General features: G+C 42.6%; 1 protein-coding gene across 3 annotated transcripts in view; it reads right to left on the reverse strand.

Moving 5' to 3' along the window:
• The window catches only part of LOC122793047 (serine/threonine kinase 11 interacting protein), a 1,659,807-nt gene that overhangs the window by 120,604 nt on the left and 1,517,659 nt on the right, over positions 1-21,544 (reverse strand). The window lies entirely within an intron of this gene.

A 21,544-nucleotide genomic window follows, 5' to 3' on the forward strand; every position in this document is an offset into this window, starting at 1 on the left:
ATGCAAGTGATTTATCAATTAATATTGAGGAAAGTTTGGAATTTTGTCTGTAACATGTAGATTACATATCAAGTTCTTTATTATAACAGTCCAGTCTAGAGCACTTGGTCAAACACATATGCTTTCCGTTTAATCTTTAATAACATTTCTGTGAGTGTTTGGTTATGTCTTTCTAACAGTTATTTACTTCAGGGCCTGTAAGCAGTGTTTTTTTCAATTTAATCATGAAATTTTTAGCCGTATCTCTCACCTGTCTCTTTTTTTGTGCTTTTTGCCCCCACTGTCAGACCATTTTTCTCTAGCCACAGGACAGGGATTGAGCAGGAGAGGACAGCATTCAAAGAGCCATCATGATGGTTTTTCTGTCTTTGGCCCTGACCTTCTCATATGCAGTGGACATAGTGCAGGGTTGGGAATGTGCAATGGTTTGTCTGTGCAGGATGTCCCCTTACTTCTACAAAGGGCTTTCCCCTAGATCAGGTCTTCTCTTACCTCCGAAGAATGGCAAGTGATTACCCCTGGTTTCCTTTAGGGAAACCACATCTCCTATTGCGCCTACAAGGGCTTGTACTCTTTCCACCACTCCAATGGAGGTCAGTGGGTCATGCATCTTGCTCCTCCAGTGCTGTAGCTGCTAATCATACCCCAACTGCCTGGGTCGAATGTCAGAGTCCAACCCTCTCTAGCATGAAGCTACATAAGACACAAATACTCAACCACCTCCTCTGTTGGTTGTTACAGTCACTGCTCCTCTTTTATTCCACAAAACTGTACACATTATAGCAACTTTGTCAAACAATGAATATATCAGCAGCTAAAGCCTTTCTCTTCCAGTGGGAACACTATACCAAGTACTTCAGTCATTTATCCATGCATGTATTTTGATTCAATTCATCTGCAGTGTCAAAGCAATGCTCATTTCTCAGTGAGAGTGAAAAGGGGTGGCTGCTGCAACTGAATTCTTCTATTACAAATTAGTGGCAAGTTGCAAATTTTCCAAATCAGTTTTCCTGTTTCATTCACTGCAGCCTTCTGTCATCCAAGGATCTATTCTTGGCCCTCTTCTCTTCACCATCTTTGTTAATGACCTGCCCACAATCACCCCTGCATGCCACATGCATTCAATATGCAGATGATTAGAGCCATCATCAGCACTGCCTCCAACCTGGCAAACCTCCAACTGCTTCAACCCAAGACACCTTCAACCTAAACCGAAAAAATGGTTCTACCAAGTCATCCAACTAGTTCTCAACCCCAACCAAAAACAAAACCTTGCTTTCCTCACCCACTTAACAAGACTCTTCCCCCACCTCTCTATTGATTACATCCTCCAAATGGAATCACTATATCACAAGAGAAGCTCACAAAGCTATTAGGTGTTACCATTGATAACTCCACTTTAAAATTTGACACCCATTTCAATCTAACCATCAAAAACGATCAATAAAAGCAGCTCTCTATAAAGTAAAACACTTTCTCACTCCTCCTTCTTAAAATTACAATTGCCAGCACACACCTGCTATTATCAACTCTTTTCTATGCCTCCCCTTTTTACAAGCCTAAACAGACAACCCTTTCCAACAAACTTGACAACTTCTTCTTACAATCAAACGGCTAGCTTCGTTGCCACAATCAAATATGCCAGATTTCCACCTTTGAGCAGCACCACTGCACTAGCAGGCTTAATAGGGTGGTTAAGAGTTTTGCAATATCCATTCCATTTTAACCAACTCAAAGCTGACTCACCAGATACTGTATCACCCAGAGAAAACACCAGCCTCTGAAAAACATCATAAACATCATTCAATTCTAGCTTAACCACCCTATATTAACCTGCAATCTCCTCCAATCCTCCAATAGCTCAAGATCTACCAAAGCCACACCAAACTACCAAAGCCAATAATTCTGCTGGGGATTCTCTATTCTCAAACTTTGTAGGTAAAATGTGGAACTCCTACCCACCATGCTCACCTCAGTACCTTCACTCCTACAATTCAAAAAAAGCTTAAACCCCATCTCAATACTCTCTGGCAATGTCCCTGTTCCAAACCTGATTAACCACTATCATTTACCCTTCTCTTACCTCACTATCCTTAACCGCTTTTTAACAAGCCTCTCCTTTGTAACTGACCTATGTTTTTTTTTATATGCTGCTGTTATTTTTTTCCCAAGATGTAATGTATCTTTATATTGTATTTAGAACTCAACTATCTTCCTTTTTTTTGCATTAACAATGTTCATATGTCTGTTATGTACCTGGAGCTTTTCTCCCCGGGCCTCCGCTGAAAATGGACATGTATCCAGTCGGACTCTCCCGGTTAACAAATGTAAAATAAAAATAAATAAATATTCCACAAAACTGTACACATTATAGCAACTTTGTCAAACAATGAATATATCATCAGCTAAAGCCTTTCTCTTCCAGTGGGAACACTATACCAAGTACTTCAGTAATTTATCCATGCATGTATTTTGATTCAGTTCATCTTTAGTGTCAAAGCAATGCTCATTTCTCAGAGTGAAATTAAAGGGTGGCTGCCATAACTGAATTCTTCTATTACAAATTAGTGGCAAGTTGCAAATTTTCCAAATCAGTTTTCCTGTTTCATTCACTGCAGCCTTCTGTCATAAAGACTGAAAGTATCTTATATTTACACATCCTGTATTAACAACTGTTGAACAAACACAAGGAGATAAATGGACAATGGAAAACACTTCTGATAAGAAATTCTTTAAGCCCTTCTCAGTAAATTCCAGACTGTAAAGTGAACACAAATGCAAACTAAAAACATCTCTAACAAAACATTCACTGACACGTCACACCAATCAGTCTCCATTTTTCACATTCCACACTGCCAGTAGCTTTGAGTGAAAATTAAAAACACAACACACACACACACACACACACAAAACTACGTATTTAATAACTTGTCAAAAATTAATATAACTACAGTCCTGGTACATCTGGTCCTTGGTTTTGATTGCAGAATGGTGTGCTGCCCATAAAATAGTAGTGATAGGTGCCCAAATTAGTTAACTGTAATACTATTTATGCCATCAAAATATTAACACTAGACCCTAAAATAACACTCAATTTATTGTGGAAAAACTAAATAAAAACACAAACACTTCCAGACTAGAACTTGTTGAAACAAGAACAGTGTACAGCGGACGTCTGCAAGACTTCTCATTTACAGATTTACTTTTCTGGCAAGTACTTCTCATGGCTGCATTCTATAACTTGAGTATAAGCATTTGGGCAGTAACTCCTAATAAACTGATTTATTTCCAAGTAATATTCATGCAAACAGGGAGGACGGTCAGCACAAGATCTGTTCTCCACTGGATTATATATTTAATTTACAGAGTTTCATAAACATAGGGACATTTGCTAACACTGCTGAGTAAAAACATTTGCAGCCCAAGAGGAGTGTATCCAGATTTGCCTTTCTACTTCTATTTATTACAGTGAAATGTAATGCAATGAACCAACCATTAACACTGATTCTGCTTAACCACAGGGAAACTATCATTAGAGAGAGAGAGGTAAACAACTGCTCCAATTTCCTAACATTCAACTGCCATGAATACATACCTCTCCATGGTCTAGATTTTCACCTTACACTGTTGGACTGTGTCATAAAATTTGTAGTTTTCTTGCAAATTACTGAAGACTGAATTAACTAAATAAAGACAGACATTTGAGTTTCAAGTTCAACATTCTTCAGAAAATGCACGCTAATGCAAACCCGTTATTCTAAGTTGATATAACAGCAATATTTAAAATCTGTCCCTATTTTTGGGACTCTTTTCTCCCCCATTAATTTCTGACTGTACAGATTTCTTGTGCTAAGAGGTAGAGAGGTTATACAGGAACACCAAACTTATGAAAAGCAATCACTTCTTATGCTTGACAGAGGGCACAGAAGAGAGGTAACTGAAGGGACCGAGTCAAAAGACATCAGACAAACCAAGTACAAAAGAAAAATCAGATGTAGTTCACATGAATCACTGATTCAGGAAATCACAACTATAATTTGGAATACACCATTAGCAGGATGTCAATCTTTCAGTCAGATAATTTAAGAGTCAAATATTATACAGTCAAATTATACATGACTGCAGTCTTTTGATGTGATCATTAGAAGATAATCCACCTATATATTTATATAGCACTTATATAGTCAAACTGGAAGCAAAGCTCTCTTCACCGAAGACTGGACTAGACAGTCAAGAGGAGAAGGTAAACACTTGCACCGCACCACAATCATCACATAGTCCCTCAAAACCTACACCACCAAAACACACATACAGAAGCACAAAACACACATCTACATTCGCGGAGGCTCTCAGTAAATATCTGCCCAAACAACCAAGACCACCAAAGCAGAAATGCAAGCAAACTCCACCCCCCAACACAACCCAAATGACACACAGCCCACATACTCAGTCTGCCACTCAACTACAGTCCATAAGACAAAGTACCCAACACTCTAGTCATAGGTGACTCTATAGTCAGGCACACTGATGTTCCACTCACCAGGCTAAACAAGGAGAAAGTTACTGTCAGCTGCCTGTTGGGTGCCAGGATCCGCCACATAATGCACGCACTCAGGTCACTCCACAAGTACAAATATGACTCTGTCATTGTCCATGTTGTTGTGAATGACCTGAGATGTACCTCCCTGGACTACATGAAAAGAGACATGGAAGAGCTCTCCGATCTTGTAACCCAGGCAGGTATGACCCTAGCCCTGAGTAGCATCCTGCCATCACCCAGAATGATACCACAGTACAAGGGCAAAATGATTAACTTCAACAATTGGTTAAGCTTCTGGTGTTATTCTAAGGGAATCCAGTATCTGTCTGCCTGGGATGACATGATCGACAGACCACATTGTTTTGCCAGAGATGGCCTGCACCTGTCACCCTTGGGATTCCGGATACTGGCAAAGGCTCTTGCCACCCCTATAGTGCCTTTTTTAGGTAATGTTCAAATGACAAATTCACCACTGTAACAGGTGCAAGCAAACAAAATCTGAGGGTAATGCTACTCAACACTGGAAGTCTAAACCTCAAAATGCACTCACTTGAGGCACTCCTTAAAATGGAGAACATCGACATCTGTGCAGTGACAGAGACCTGGTTCAAAGCTCCAGAGAGCACCCCTGCATTACCAGGCTATAATTCATACCACACCTTTCAGCCACCTAACCTGGACCGAAACACTAAAGGCATTTTCATGTCCATATTCATTAAGGATATCCACACCTTCAGGCTAGTTGCTCAGCATAATGAATCCGAGATTATCCAAGTGCAACTAACTCTGGGCAAGACTGCAATCCAAACTGTAACTTGCTACAGATCCCCAACAATTCCCCAGGATTTCCACTCCTCATTTCTTGATACACTGGAAAATATTAGGGTACAACCCAACACCCTAATAATGGGTGATTTCAACTACCCCACCATTAACTGGGAAAACTACTCATGTACCAACTCTTTTGCTCAACGTTTTCTGGAATTCATAAATTCCAACACCTTGGGTCAACTTATTCACACCCCCACCAGGGGCAGCAATACCCTAGACCTGGCCACTACCAACATGGGTGACTGGTGTTCCACACCAGAGGTCAATTTCTTGTTGGTCAGATCCGACCACAAGCTAATCACCCTAGACATCCACATCTCGCCCCAACCCCCATTAGGGAAACTACCATAAAAAATGTCTCCAAAGCCAACTTCACGCTTCTTAAGACAGAAGTGGCAAACTACACAACACCCATGCAGACGGACAATAGAGGTACGGCTGCTGAATCCTACACAAATACACTTTATAAGCACTTACAAGAGTGCATGGATCGTGTTATCCCTAACAAAACCAAGATGCTATCCTCCAAAAACAGGAGGCCAATCTGGTGGTCCCTGCCATAAACAAACTCTACAACAGAAGAAAGAAACTGTTGCAAAAAAAAAAAGAGTAAAATCCCATGATTGGAGGAACTCCCTGGTCAACCTCAGTAAGAAGTTGAGATCCCTCATAAAATCCTCCAAAGCTAGTTATGAAAACAAAATTGCCACTGATTCTAAAGACAACCACAAACCATTCTATAGCTATGTCAAGAATCTCAATGGCAACACTCAGATCTGCTCTGAGTTACAGCACAATGGCATTAAATATACAGAACCAAATGATATTGCCAACATCCTGGCAGATAGGTTCAGTGCTAACTTTACCCCCCTCTCACCCCTTAAAGGGCCCATCTCTATACCAGAAGAATGCAAAGTTCCTGTAATCACAGCTGCACAGGTAAAAACCACACTCTCCAAAGCCAAGAACACAGCATCCATGGGACCTGACAACATCCCAGGCTGCATTCTACACGAACTACAGAATGAACTGGCACCCCACCTAAGCACCATGTTCAATCATAGCCTCACCTCAGGCTTTGTCCTCACTGAATGGCGCACAGTGATGGATATCCCACTCCATAAAGGGGGAGCCACCACAGACCTCGGGAACTACCACCCCATTAGCCTAAGGAGCCTGGTCTGCAAGGCCATGGAATGTATCATCATGGAACTTATAAACAAAGACACTGGTAATTTCCAAACTCTGGACCCCACCTAGTTCGGGTTTGTAAAAGGCATATCATGTCTCCTAAACCTGACAGACTTCTTTGAAGCAGTCACCAAAGCCATAAACGAGGGTAAGGTGGTTCACACAGCCTATCTAGATCTCACAAAGGCTTTTGATGCCATCCCCCACTCTGGAATTATAGATAAACTCACTAAACTTGGTATAAATCCCTATGTCACAAAATGGGTTGCCAACTGGCTCACTGACAGAACCCACACTGTGAAAGTAGCAGACTCCAAATCAGACTTCAGACCAGTGACAAGTGGAGTGCCACAGGGTTCAGTCCTGGGTCCTCTCCTGTTTGGTATCTACTTTTCTGAAGTACAGGGAGTCTTTGGCTAACTAAATTCACAGATGACTGCAAACTAGGAGCCATAATCGAAACTCCTAATGATGTGGACATCCTACAAAAGGGCCTCACTGAGACAGATGCCTGGTGTCAAAGCCACGGTCTCAAGCTCAATGCCAAAAAGTGCATTGTCATCCCTTTTGGTAAAAACTCTGTATCCATGAGCTACTACATAGGTGGTAGTCTACTTAATACCGAAAGTGTGATGAGACCTTGGGACACAGGTGGACTGTAGTCTCTCCTTTGATAATCACATCACCACAGTAGTCAGGGAATCCTTCTACATGGCAGACCTCATCACAAAAGGTTTCTCATCCAGGAAAAAAGAGGTCATTGTTCCCCTCTACTCATCACTCATTAGACCCATTACAGAGTACAATGCCCCTTTTGGTTTGTACCATACAAGACAGCTACAACAACTGGAAAGGCCACAGAAATACCTCAGAAAGAGGATTACCAGCCCAAAACAGATGCCCTATGCAGACCGTCTCAAAAAAATCCAGCTTTACTCAGTCACATATTGCCTACTCAGAGGCAATCTCTGCCTAACATACAAAGCTATGTCAAATCCAGAGTTGTTGGACATGCTCCACTTAAAGAAAATGCAATCCCTCCGAGCTACATGCTCTAGGGACCTAAACCTTGTCACTACAATAAATAGAACATACTGGAGGGATAGATTCCTGTCCCAGAGACTTCCCATACTCTAGAACAAACTATCTATATCAAACAAAGCTCCTCATTAGCACTGCAAGAAAAATCTTGATGATTGGATGGGAAATAGGAAATTCACCCTGGGGATCACTATTGTGGCTCTGCTCGACAGGGGCACAGGAAAATAATTTTCTTGGGTGGCGAAAGTCAGGGTACCTTTTTGGCTAGGCTTATATAGGCCCTAGGGCCAATAGCCTAGTACCTACCTATGAACCTAAGAACAGCAAGATTAGATTGTTTAGGCTGTTAGCAGGTTTAGGTTTACAAGACCATTTGAGCTGAGTCAAGAGGTACATATGCTCAGGCAAATTTCTAAGATCTTCCACTGTCATGCGTTACAGCAGAAAGAACCAATGCTGCCTTGGCAAAAAAAGGAGGTATTAGTTTCATTTATGGCCTGGCCTCCCCCATTTTTTTTCAACCATCTGGGAGACAAAAGAATTGCAGCATGAGCACAGAGAAAAAGACCTCCGCTGAAGGACAGTGTGTCCACTGCCCAAACTTCTTTGCAAAACATTTCAAAGTGCTCTTGGACAGAATTTCGTGAAATGCCTGTTGCACAAAGAATTAAAATCCCCAGTCTCTGGTGTACCCTAGCTATGAGGAGTGAGGCCTGGGAAGTTGTCCCTGTCTAACATCCATCAAGAAGATAAAGAAAGTACTTCTGGTAAACTTGTTCAAAAAACGACACTTGGGAAGTGAAAGAAAATTTGTCCTAACTGTTCTGCTAGGGTATTTTGTTGAAATGGAATGCTGGAGGCCCAAAATATCATGCCAAATGCTAGGGTAACACCCTAGGTTTGCAGAAGGTGTAGGAAAGTGTTCACCCTGCCTGTTGATGTACCATGCTATACCCATGCTGCCCATTATCAGATGCAAGACATAGTCTTCAGGTTTGCTTAAAAATCTACATAACCAGAATCACTGCAATTATCTCCTTAATCCTGATATGGTTCTTTAATGAATCCTTGTACCAGTCATCACAGAACCACGTTTGTTGCACAAGCCCCAAGCCCATTTAAGGTAACCCTTACTAGGGTCCGAGTTTGGGGAGGCTCATGAAAGAGAATTCCTACATCATTTTACACCTGTAGGCACACATTTTAAATACAAGGTACCAATGGAATGGTCTTCGAGGACTGTGACAGCTGCTGCAACTCTGCCATGTGAACTCTTGCCAACAGAATCACGAGAATATTGGATTACATATTTACCACAAAATCCTCAGGAATTCCCTCACTATAAGAATAATGAATTACACATACCACAAAATCCTCAGAAATTCCCTCACCATAATAATAATGAATCACATGTACCACAAAATCCTCAGAAAATCCCTCTCCATAAGAATAATAGATTAGATGAATCACAAAATCCTCGGGAAGCCCTTACTGTGATACAGGCTCACATCGCCATTTCTAAGAAATCCTGGGTTTAAGAAATGTCATGTTCCCCTATGAAGGAAAAATATTCTATTTGTGAGAATTCAGTGACTCCACCAGAAAGATTACTGCCTTTTATGGGTTCCCAATGGACAGAAGTTTAAGGAAAATCCAAGATCAAGAAGGTTCAAGGAAAACCTCAGGTGCTGAAAATAGTCATATTGTAGGTTAGTGTAAATTAAAGTTGCTCCTAGGACTGGGCTTGAATGAAGTAGTCATTAAGATAACGGTACATGTAATGTCCTACATTCTGTAGTGGACTACAGACATTTTATGGAGACATTGGCTTAAGCAGCAAATCCATAGGGCAATAAAGTAATTTGGCAGTGGGATGGGATACCCCTGAATCTTAAAAAAGCACCTGTGATTTTGGTGTAAGGCGAATATAGGTAGACATCCCTCAGACAAAGGGTCACCAACAGGTCATGGGAAAAAAGAGAAGAGGGTCATGCAAACCCTGCGTTCTGAATTTTGGAAATGTGTTCACATAAGAGATTGAGGATATGCCTCCAAGGCCTGTGCTGGAACTAGAAAATGTCTTGGATAGAAACCTTATTCTCCCCCCTCCCGCCACTCAGGACTTACTTTGGGTTGCTTTAGCAGCTGCAGTAGAAGACATGGCAATAAATAATGAATCTGGTCTCTTGGCAAACACACACACACACACACACACATATATATATATATATATATATATATATATATATATATATATATATTGAAAAGCCATGGTGGTGCAGCGGTAGCATTGTCTCCTCACAGCAAGAGGTTCTCAAGTTCGATTCTCGGCTGGAGCGCCTTCTGTGTGGAGTCTGCATGTCCTCCCCATGGTCGGTTAGTGTTCGAAAGACATGCGTGAATGGGCGTGCCTTCGTTGAAGGTTGGGTGTCGGGTTGGCACCTCGGCACTGTAAAAATCTACTGCCAATCATTAGCGGACCGGAGTTCCGCTGTGGCGACCCCTAACTGAAAAGCAGAAAGAAGAACACACACACACACACACATATATATATATATATATATATATATATATATATATATATATATATATATATATATATATATATGTTGCTATATATTCTATAAGTGAGTTTTAAAGACATGCAGGTAGGTGCACGGATGTGTGTGTGTGTGTGTGTGTGTGTGTGTGTGTGTGTGTGTGTGTGTGTGTGTTCGCACGCATGTGCCTTCTGTGAAGGTTGAGCACTGGGCTGACAACTTGACACCCTAAATACTCCACTTCCAATCAATCTGTGGACCGGTGATCTGCTGTGGTGCCCCCTTAAGGGAGAAACCGAAAGACTAAAAACCAATATATAAGTATAATCTAAGCAACATTACTTACATTATTCAATGTCTGCCTTCTCTTAAACCTTATTCCTCCTCCAAAACATTTTTCTGTATGTATTGTTACCACAATTTCCATTTTTTCCATGCAACTTACTCCTACCCTTTTCTAAAGATCCCACTTCCTGTTCTTTTATCTCTGTTACAATGTTTGCTACTTCAAGTATAGCTGGTTTAGATTTTGATTTCTATCTAAAGTAATTACTTTTTGGTAGCCACCAGAATAAAACTTAACAAGGCCTTACTATGCCTTGGCAATTCAGATCCTGTATCCCAGCTCAAAAAATCATTTCCTTACTTACATTCATTTGGTCGCCCAGTATTCTTAACATAGTAGTCTGCAGGGAATTTTTGAAGTATCAACTCATTTCACTCAGATAATATATGCTCCCAGGTACCTATTTCTTCCCCACTACACCACCAATATTTGCCATCTGCCAGTGGAAAAATTCTTTGGAGTCTGTTTAAGGTATAAAAGTTTCTATGTAAACACTTCCAGGCAAAAATTCTACAATCTTCTACACTTTGTTGCATATTTAGGAGCCATACACATGTACTCCCATTGTTTGTTTGTGAACTGCATATCTAATCTCTCTTCCCAATCTTTTCTGACCCTCTTTATAATTGATTTCTATAGTTATATGCAATAGTTTAGTCGCCCTTCTAATTATCTACTTTCTAACAGCAGCTTCTGTTCAAGATTCAACTAAAACCTCAACCAGTGCAGGTCTTTCATTTAGGGTTCCCCTATCCCTCTCTCATTAGCTATACTCCGATATCAATTTCTGACAGAGAAGGCAATCACTAGTTTGCAATCCAAATGTCTTCTTAATATCCCCCCATTCTATTACCTTTCCCTCTCGAATTATATGTTCTCAATACCTTGATTCCTTTGTCAGCTTTTTTCAGGAAATTCCAGTTCCCTCTTGCCTATTCTCTGTACCCCCTAACTGCAGTCATCCCTATCGGTAGGATCTCCTTTGTCTATTATTGTGTTGGTTTAGTTCTTAGCATACTTTCTAATACTTTATAAATATATTATTCTGTATGACTGTTGTTATTCTCTAAGTATCTGTGTCCAAAATCCCATTCTTTCCTTATTTGTTGAATTAACCCCCTGCTTCATCATCATCATCATCATCATCATCACCCCTTTCTACTTTGTATTATAGCTTTCTGCTTGTATTATGTATAAGAGCCTTAGCTCTAAAATATCCCTCCAAATCAGGTAATCCCAAACCTCCTTGTTCTGCTGAGAGGATAAACTTATCCCACTTCACTCTTCCCCTCTTCGATAAAGTTCTTCAACTGTTTGTTAATTACTATCCACAACTTCCCCTCTGGATGACAAAAATATGCCAGACCTGTGTATAACATTAAAGGGATTAAATGTTTTACTGCTTGTATCTTGCTATCCATATCCATATGCAAAAGCTTCTGGTTTCTCAGTTTTTGTGTTATCTTTTGCTTAGTCCCCTCCCACATATCCTTAGCTTAACAGAATGCTATTTAATCCACAATCATAAATACTTCATTTTATCACTTCCCATGAATATGGCTGTTGCGGAATTAATTAATATGTGGGTAAGACAATTTACAGATAAGCCTTTGTTTTATCTTCATTAAGTTTTTATCCTTATAAAACCCAAACTGTCTCAGAATTTTCCACAACAACTGATGTCCTTTTCTGGTTCCATCAGGTACAGAATAATATCATCTACAAATAAAGCCAGCTTTTCTTGAACACCATACCAATTATATCCTTGAATTTCTGAGTCCTTTATTTTCTTCATCAATGGTTTTAAATACAACGCAAATAACAAAGGAGGAGGAGGACACCCCTGCCTGTTTTCTCTGTTCAGAGACAACTTACCACAGAGGAACCCTCCCGTTTTGATTTTTGCCTCAGATTTCTCATCTTTCATTCTAATTAACCTTATCATTATATCAGGAAATGAAATTCTTCCATTGCCCTATCGAAAATTTAGTCTACATGCTTGGGAGACAGTATGCAATACCCACCCATCCCTTGTGTTTTACTTCCATTTGTCAGCAAAAAGAGCCAAATGCCACACAACTTTGGAAGTTATATGGCAAAGATGGGGGGGGACTGGGTGATATGCAGCAGGAGAGTTACATACTCACTGCTTTTCCTTGTTGAGGTCATCCTTCTTGGTCCTAAAATTCCCTTTTTGGCCTAACCATTTATTCTCCTAAAAGGCTTTTTTGTCCTCTGTCTCCCTTTTCACTGGTGTTGGTAAGAAGGGTAACTTTTAAAAGTAGAATTTCTCATACTTGGAAATCTGTGGCTGGAATAGCTGTTGCACTGACTCTGCAATTTTTCCCTTCTCCTCCAGTTTCTTAAAGACATCTTAAATGGGGCATCCAAACAGCAATTCCTTATCTAGAGGGGAATCAAGGAGTAGCACCTTTACATCATCTTGTACCCCCTGCAAAGCAAGTCTCTTGTTCATGACCTCAGAGCAACTGTCCTGACTGATGCATGTTAACCACATTTAATGGAATTACTGTCTGTGTGACTTTCTTCTCCTCTGTTTTTAGGTCCTCCTGGCAGTTCTCCCATAACATATATTTGCTGTCTACTGGAGGACCTCTCCTTAGTAGTTATCATATGCATGTACCACTTAATGGCAATAACTGTAGTGTAGACCTCCTGCACAAAGCAGAAGAAGGCTCTACTGTGCTCGTCATAGGAAGTGGTCCAGTCATGTACCACATCGGACTCCCTTAGCCACCACTGTGGGATTCTGGATCTGCTACTGGGTTTTTGGATAAGAATCCAAATGAATTCTGGAAATACACAGTCATTCAGCTTTCCTAAATAGCCAAGGTGCCTAGGTATGTTCATAGTTAAAGAACCCTTTTCTCCCTGTTTTTTTAATTTCAGGAAACACAGGGAGATAGTGACTTTATTGAAAGTAGTTCTGGCATGAATGAGGGATTTTTCTCTAAAAGTAACCCTGTTTTTATGGAAAAGCTGAGCATGTTCACCTACTATGGGAGTTTACAACTCAGATACTCTCTACTAAATGTCAGAACAATAAGCAAACCAGTCTTTCAAGTCATGAATCATCAAACAGTCTGCTGAGCTGCTTCAAAAGAACACAAATTTCATTTCTAGCACAAAGTTACTATCCAAACAACATGCTACTTGTTTCCCAGGTGGTCTTAGATGCAAAACTCCTTTCAAGAACAGCCTGACTAAAGTCTGAGAAGAAAGAGGAAGATCCATGGTCTGACATGCTGAAATGGCTGACTGACACATCTTGGTAAAGGAGTAAGACAGACGACAGGATAGTAATGCACACAAACAATGACAAAATTATAGTTGTGTAAAATTTTACCATAACTTTAGATGTCCTTCTCTTCTATATGCTGCTGCATCCATAACATGAGGGAGTCTGCCTCAGGTTGACTCATATGTCTGGCCATTATACAAAAGATAAATGCTACTGTGAAGGTACATGTGATGGCCCACATCACTCCACGTACATCAGCCATAAATGGATGTCGGGTATAAAGCAGATGTCAGCACACATCAGAACTGGATGCCACTGGGAACCAGCGACTACTGAGTGGGTAACTCAGGAGTCGGTGACCATCAGGGGGAAGCCAGGATGGGAAGTATACAGCAGCATATAGAAGAGAAGGACTTCTAAGGTTATGGCAAAATTTTACACAACTATACTATGTCCTTCTATTCATATACTGCAGTATCCATAACATGACAGAGAGTGCAAAAGTTCATGCTGTTAAGGATTGGAAGGGGGAGCTCACATATTTTCCAGAAAGCCATGCAGAATGGCCCTAGCAAATCTTGCTCTGGACCTGGAAATGACATCCAACTTGTAATGTTTAGTGAAAGTGTGGAGAGATGACCATGTAGCTGCCTCTAAAATGGCAGCCATATCCAAACCCTTAAAGAAGGCCCCGAGGAGGACACAGCCCTAGTGGAGTGTGCCTTCACTGGGAAGAGGAGCCTTTTACCATGGGCTGTGTAGCAAAAGGAAATAGTTTTTGAGATCCAGGAGGAAATGCTTTGCTTGGAAACAGGGTATCCCGGGGCGCTTGGGTGATAGGAAGCAATGAGTCTGTCTGATTTATAAATGGGTTTGGTTTTGGCCAAATAGTATCTAAATTGTCTATGTACATCCAAGGAGTGAAGGTTCCTATAAAGGAAATTCACCCCAGGGATCACGTCAGTCACCTTGCTAGACAGGGGTCCAGGGAAGTAAATAGTGTGGGAAGAAATAGCCAGGGAATTGTTATGGCTAGGCTTCTATAGGCCCTAGGGCCGATAGCCTAGTACCAACATATGAACTTTTTGCTGGAGGATTGTGGTGAAGGGAAAAAGGTAGGCAGACTGATGGCTTGATTTAGGGAAAGTTCATTAACTACTTTGGGCATGAAGGATGGGTTTGTACATAGGCAAACCATGTCCTTGTGGAAAATTGTGAAAGGAGAAGAGGCCATGAGGGCTTGCAGTTCAGAGACCCTTCTGGCTAAAGTAATGGCCACCAAAAGAATAGTTTTCCATGTGCAGTGTTGAAGAGTGCAGTCCTTAGCTGGTTCAAAGGGAGGTAAGGTAAGCTTTTCCAACACAAAATTAAGATCCCAAGGAAGGGGAGAAGGCTTTCTTGGAGGTCTAATGTATAGTACTCCTTTCAAAAACAGTTTGACTTCCAGCCTGGAAACCAAAGGAGGAGAGAGAGGTAAACATGCTGAGATGGCAGACAGGTGTGCCTTGATGGAAGAATATGACAAGCCAGAGTTCATCACATCACACAGGTAAAACAGAACCACTGGAGGTTCTACAGACAGTGGCTGAAGGCCTTGTTTTAGACACCATGCAGAGAATCTTCTCAACTTGGATAGACAGGATTTTCTGGTAGTGGGTTTTCTGGCCCCCTGCTGAACCTGAAGCACGCCTTTGCTATAAGGTTGTTCAAAGGGAATCAATGCCCTATGACTCACAGAGTAAGGTTCAGGGTGGATATCTGGGGGTGTACAAGAGGTCCCTTCTCCTGTGTGAGTAGGTCCATCCTGAGGGGTAACCTGTGGTGATGATCTTGACTAGATGATGTAAAAAAGGGGAACCAGTGCTGCCTTGGCCAAAAGGGGGTCACCAATAAGATCTGAGGTTGTTCTCTCTGAATCTTCGGCAGAACTTCTTGTATGAGAGGGAAGGGGGGGAAGCATAAGCGAACATCCCCTTCCATGTGAATGAGAGAGCATCCACCTTTCATGCCCCTGGGGTAAACATCCTGGTGCAGTAACCTGGGAGTTGTCTGGTCATGGTGGAGGCAAACAGGTCTACCTGAGTTATACACCACTGATGGACCAGGTCCAGAACACATCCTTGTTTAACATCCATTTGTGGGATTAAAACATGGACCTGCTTAGATAATCTGTCATCACATTCCCTGCTAAAGGTATGTAGATGGCTAGGAGGGATACTTGGTCTCTGTTGGGCAATCTCCCATGCCTGTAAAGCCAATCTGCATAGGATGTAGGACTCTGCCCCCCCCCCTTGCTTGTTGATGTACCACGGTGTTGTCTGTGTATCATCTCAGCACTCCTGGGTGGATTTGAGGCTTGAAGATTCGTAGGGCGAAGATCAAGGCTCCCATATCCTTGATGTTGAGGTGATGCCTCTCTGTTGAGGGTGGGTCCATGTGTCCCTCACTCTCCAGTCTCCTAGAGATGCCCCCACCCCAAGTCTGAAGCATCTGTGTACAGACCCTGATGGGGGGAGGGGGTTGTAGGGGAATACCTGGAATGTCTGCAATCTGAGCAATCCACCACTCTATTTCCCTGAATAGGCAGGGTAAGAGTGGTACCATAAATTCCAGAGGGTGCATGTGCTGTTTCCAGACTGTCCTCAAGTACCACTGAAATTTCCTCATGTGTAGCCTTGCTAAGGATACCATGGGAATGGTGAAGGCCATGAATCCCGGGAGCCTCAGAAACTCCCTAGCAGAAAGGGCTTGGAGAGAAAGAATTTCCTGGAGATACAAGGTTAGGGCCAGAATCTTGTCTGGAGGAAGACACGCTATCATTTGCCATGTGAGAATCCTGCATCCTAGGAACACAAAGTCCTGTGAGGGGGTCAGGGAAGATATTCAAGCTTTATGGTAAACCCCAGGCCTTTCAGTTGGGAGATAACATAGTCCAGGTGCTGTTGAGCCATCTGTGAGGATGATGCCTGGATGAAGATATTGTCCAGGTAAGGAAATAGCTGGATCCCCTGCATTCTGGCAAAGGCAATGACTGGGGCTAGGCACTTTGTGAATACCCTTGGGGCCGTAGAGAGACCAACTGGTAAAGCACAGAACTAAAAATGTGCAGAACCCACTGAGAAATGAAGGAATTTCCTGAAAAGAGGATTGACAGGAATGTACAGATAGGCATCCTTTATGTCTAAGAACACCATGTAGGCCTAAAGGAGGATCAGGGGAAGGAGAGTTGGGAGAGTCAGCATCCGAAAGGAGGGAACCTTGAGGAAGGTATTTAAATGGGATAGGTTCAAGACAGATCTCCAGGGACCTTCTTTCCTGGGACCAGGAACATTCTGGAGTAAAATCTTTCACTCTTAGATCTTGGGGTACCTCTTGAATTGTGCCTTGCAAGAGTAGGGCCTGCAGGTCTGGAGGAAAGCAAACCATCTGGTCTCCAAAGAGTTGAGGAATGCCTTTGAAGGTTGGTCTGGTCTCCCACACCATGAAATAACCCTGTTTTATGAGTGAGAGGACCCAAGAGTCCTGGGTAATCTGTTTCCAAGTGGGGAAGGACAGGGAGAGATGCAGGGAGGGTAGTGTAGCTGGGATTAAGGCTTGGTAGAAACAGACTACCGGGTTTGGCCTGAAAAGGCTGCTTTTGAGCTGGAGTGGAGGGAGAAGACCTGAAAGGAGTTTGCTTCTTGGAATCTTTCTTCCCTTTGGAGGACATGTGTCTAGAAGACTTTCTCACAAAGGTAGTCTTAGAAGGGTAGTTCCTCTGGAAGTGAGGAACCAGGGACACAAATATATGCCTGAGGTCCTGAAGTTCTTTGCCCTTCACCTGAAGGGCCTTAAAGAGCTCTGCAGCCGCAGAACTGAACAGGGTCTTGTTATCCAAGGGTGCGTTCATCAGTTTAGTTTTAATGTCATCTGGCAGAGGCTGCAGCCTAAGCCAGGAGTATCTCCTGATGACAGACCCTGAGGGAGCAACCCTTGCGGAAGCCTCCACTGTGTCATAACTACACTTTATAGAGTGTCTGGTAACTTGGCTGCAGGAACTCAAAAGGCTAGCAGTCTTTGCCCTGTTGGTGGAAATCAGGCAAGTCACCCAATTATTTAACGGCATCTGTCAGTAGGTCAAAGAATATTTGGCCATATAGGTTTGACAGTTTATGGCTCTCACAGGTAAGGTGGCAGAGGTATACACTTTTTACCTAATCTTTCCATAATTCTGCTTTCTTTATCTGTGGGGAGTAAGGAAGTGGAAGGAAGGAGTTTAGAAGTTTTATCTGCAGCCAAAGAAATAGTTGATGGGTCTGCAGAAGGGGCCAAGAAGAGGAACTTGGCATCTTCAGGGACTTTATAAAATCTGTCAGGGCACTTTGGTGCAGGGGTTTAGGAACCTGGTGCTTCTGAAGCAGCCAGGAATGCATCCAAAAAGGCAGGATGGACAGGGATAGGGGACTCCATTTGCAAGAGGTCATAATACCTCTTCTGGGTCTCAGAAACCTGGCTACAGTTTCATTTAAAAAAGTCCTTCATTGGTACAATCTTTTCCCCAAAGGTAATGTCTTCCCCAGAGGAATCGGTTCCATTTGACTCCTCCTCTGGAGAAGCATACCCTAGAGAAGAGGCAATTTGGGAAGTATAAGTGAGGTTTTCATCCCCTGAAGAGTCCTCTTCCTCAGAGGAAATATCAGCCAACTTCTTACTCTTAGAAGTGGAGGCTGAAGGGGCCTGGGCAGAAGCCTGACATAAGGCCAAGAAGGTGTTAAAGTAGGCCTTGAGTAAAGGCCTGCCAGTCAGGGGTTTCATCCGACAACATGGTCTGAGAAGGAGCTGTATGTTTGTTTTTTTTGTTTTTAGGGGCATCTGGCACAGAGGTGTATACAACATCTGGGAGAATGTTTTCATGGGCAACGATTTAGGAAACCCCACATGGACCTTCAGAGATAATAAGCCTAGGTCCCCCCCCAAGAACCTGGGTTGGACGCATGTGACTCCTGCTGAGGCATGCTGGCAGCCCGGCACTTCCCAAGATACCCATCTGCAGATCTGCAGATTGAGACTTGGACTCCTGGGTCTTCATCTGCCTCGAGAGGTACGGTCGGAAGAGAGGGTGCAGTCGTAGCTTCAGACCGAGGCTTATTGGCCTTTTTTGCGGGTGGCTCCTCCAAAGATTCCGATGTTAGGTCCATATCTCTAGCTAAACATTTCAGACATAATTCTTAGCACAGTGAAATGACTCCTAACAGTCTTGGGTACAAAGGCCTTACAGATCTCGCAAGTGGCATGATCATGGTCTGGGCCTAGAGAGAATAAGCAGAGCTTGTGTGAGTCCTTATGTGGAATTTGCTTTCCACATCAACACTTGCCATTTCTACCTGACATTAATCCACAACACAGGAGCAAGAAAGAAGCAAAAAAGTACAGTTGTGTACCTACCATAAATGCAGATGTTCGAGTGTATTCACTTTTGCAGTCATTACACTTGGGTAATCCTGCTGGCAGGCAACCCGCAGTCGGCCCGAGTTCCAAAGTCTTGGTCCGGCGTCAGTTGCTGTCGCCTCTTCCCTGACATCAGTGCGCCAGGGGTATAAAAGTTGCAACCGACGCCATTTTCTTCAGTTTTTCTTGCCCGAGATAGGAAGGCTGAAAAGAAATAAATATGCCAAACAACCATGCATATATTACTATAAACATTTCCTTCATCTACAAGCAAATACACCACATAGGTTGTATAGAGTTGAGAAGTACAGAATAGTCCCAGCAAAGAGGAGGATGGTGGGTGGGTAACCTGGACTGCAACAGTGAATACACTCGAACATCTACATTTATGGTAGGTACACAACTGTACTATGTTCATCGTGTTTCACTGTTGCAGTCATTACACTTGGGTAGAATCCCAAAGCTGAGGTTGGGTGGCTGGGTCTAGATTGGATTTGGCGAGGCTAACAAACCCTGCAGAACTGTGGTGGCAAAGCCTGCTCTGGATTTGGAGTAGAGAGGTAGGTGGTAGTGCTTGGTAAAAGTGTGCACTGAGCTCCAGGTTGCGTAACAGAAGCGGATACAGTATCCTATCCATTTGGAGATTGTCTGCTTTGTAATAGGCTTTCCTTGTGATCCTGCAGCATATGCTACAAACAGTTGCTCAGTTTTTCTGAAAGCTTTTGTTTTGTCCAAGTAAAAGCATAGCTGCCTGTGTATATCCAAAGCGTGCAGAAGTCTTTCCCCTTTATTCTGGGGATTTGGGTAGAAAGTAGGCAAATGAATGGTTTGGTTTAAGGCCACATTGGAGACCACTTTTGGCATGAATGTTGGGTTTGTTCTAAGAGAAACCCTGTCTTGATGAAAAATGAGGAAAGGTTCCACAGCCATCAATGCCTGTAACTCAGACTCTTTTTGCTGAGGTTATTGCTAGGAGCAGAGCAGTTTTCCATGACAAGAATTTAAGATCAGCTGTGCTGGCTGGTTCAAATGGAGGCAGTGTTAGTTTTTCTAAAAGAAAATTGAAGTCCCAAGTAGGTACTGGTGCTCTTCTAGGGGGTCTTATATTCTTTGCCCCTCTGAGGTACTGTCGTAGTAGAGGATGTGAAAAAATAGGAGGATCTGCATCGTAATGAGCTGAAATGGCAGAGGCATGGATTTTAATAGATGAAAATGATAGGCCTTTGTCCAACATCTCAGTCAAGTATTGCAAAATCTGAGGTATATTAGGGACCAGTGGGTCGAGCCCTTGTGCGTGGTCCCAAGCACAGAATCTCTTCCATTTTTCTGCATAAGATTTCCTAGTGCTGGGCCTCCTGACTTCCAAAATTACATCCATAACAGCTGTAGAGAGAGGTGCAGTCTGAGTGGCTACATTATCCGCCATGCTGCCAGGTTTAAGGTTCTGAGTTGACTGTGCAGAATCGGATTGTTTTGCTGTGTCAGAAGATGAGAGATTTGAGGTATTTGAGGTAGAGGCCAAGGTGGGTCTTGGGACAAAGTCTTTAGGATTGGGTACCAGTGCTGGCGTGGCCAGTCTGGTGCAATCAGGATAATTTTTGGCCTCACTTGTCTGACTTTTAGAAGCACCTTGGTGAGAAGAGGCATCGGAGGAAAGGCATAGACTGTCAGGTTTTTCCAGCTGAATGATACAGCATCCACTTTCCATGCTTGAGAGTGATAAGTCCTTGTGCAAAATTTCTGTATTTGGCAATTGTGAGGGGAGGCAAAAAGATCTATGTCTGGGTGTCCCCACTTCCTTGCTAGCTTGCTGAACACTTGTGGATTTAGCTTCCATTCGTGAGGATCCATGAGATTTCTGCTTAGTTCATCTGCCAGTGTATTTTTTGTTCCTGGCAGGAATTGTGCTTGCAGATGTACCTGGTAGGTCAGTGCTGTGTTTCACAAAGTCATGGCTTGTCTGCATAACTGGTAGGAATGTGTGCCCCTTGTTTGTTTATGTACCACATAACTGTGGTATTGTCCATCTTTATTAATAGTTGTCCTGGATGTATTAGGTCCTTGAAGGCTGTCAGGGCATTCTGTACAGCTAGCATCTCTTTTTGATTGATGTGAAGATGCATTTGTTCCTTGAGCCACGTGCCCTGAATACATTTTCCTGCCATATGTGCTCCCCAGGCATAATCTGATGCATCCGTTGTTATTGTCTGCCTGCCTGTACGTAAGGTAAAAGGCTGTCCCTTGTTGTGGTGACAGGCCTGGGACCACCATCGAAACTCCTGTTGTAGGCAGGGGATCAAGATTATGATTGTCTCTAGGCTGTGACAATGCTGAGTCCAAACACTTTTTAGATACCATTGTAGTTT

This window comes from Protopterus annectens, chromosome 2.part0, assembly GCF_019279795.1.
Source record: "Protopterus annectens isolate FY-2018-M chromosome 2.part0, PAN1.0, whole genome shotgun sequence".
In the NCBI taxonomy this organism is placed as follows: Eukaryota; Metazoa; Chordata; order Ceratodontiformes; family Protopteridae; genus Protopterus; species Protopterus annectens.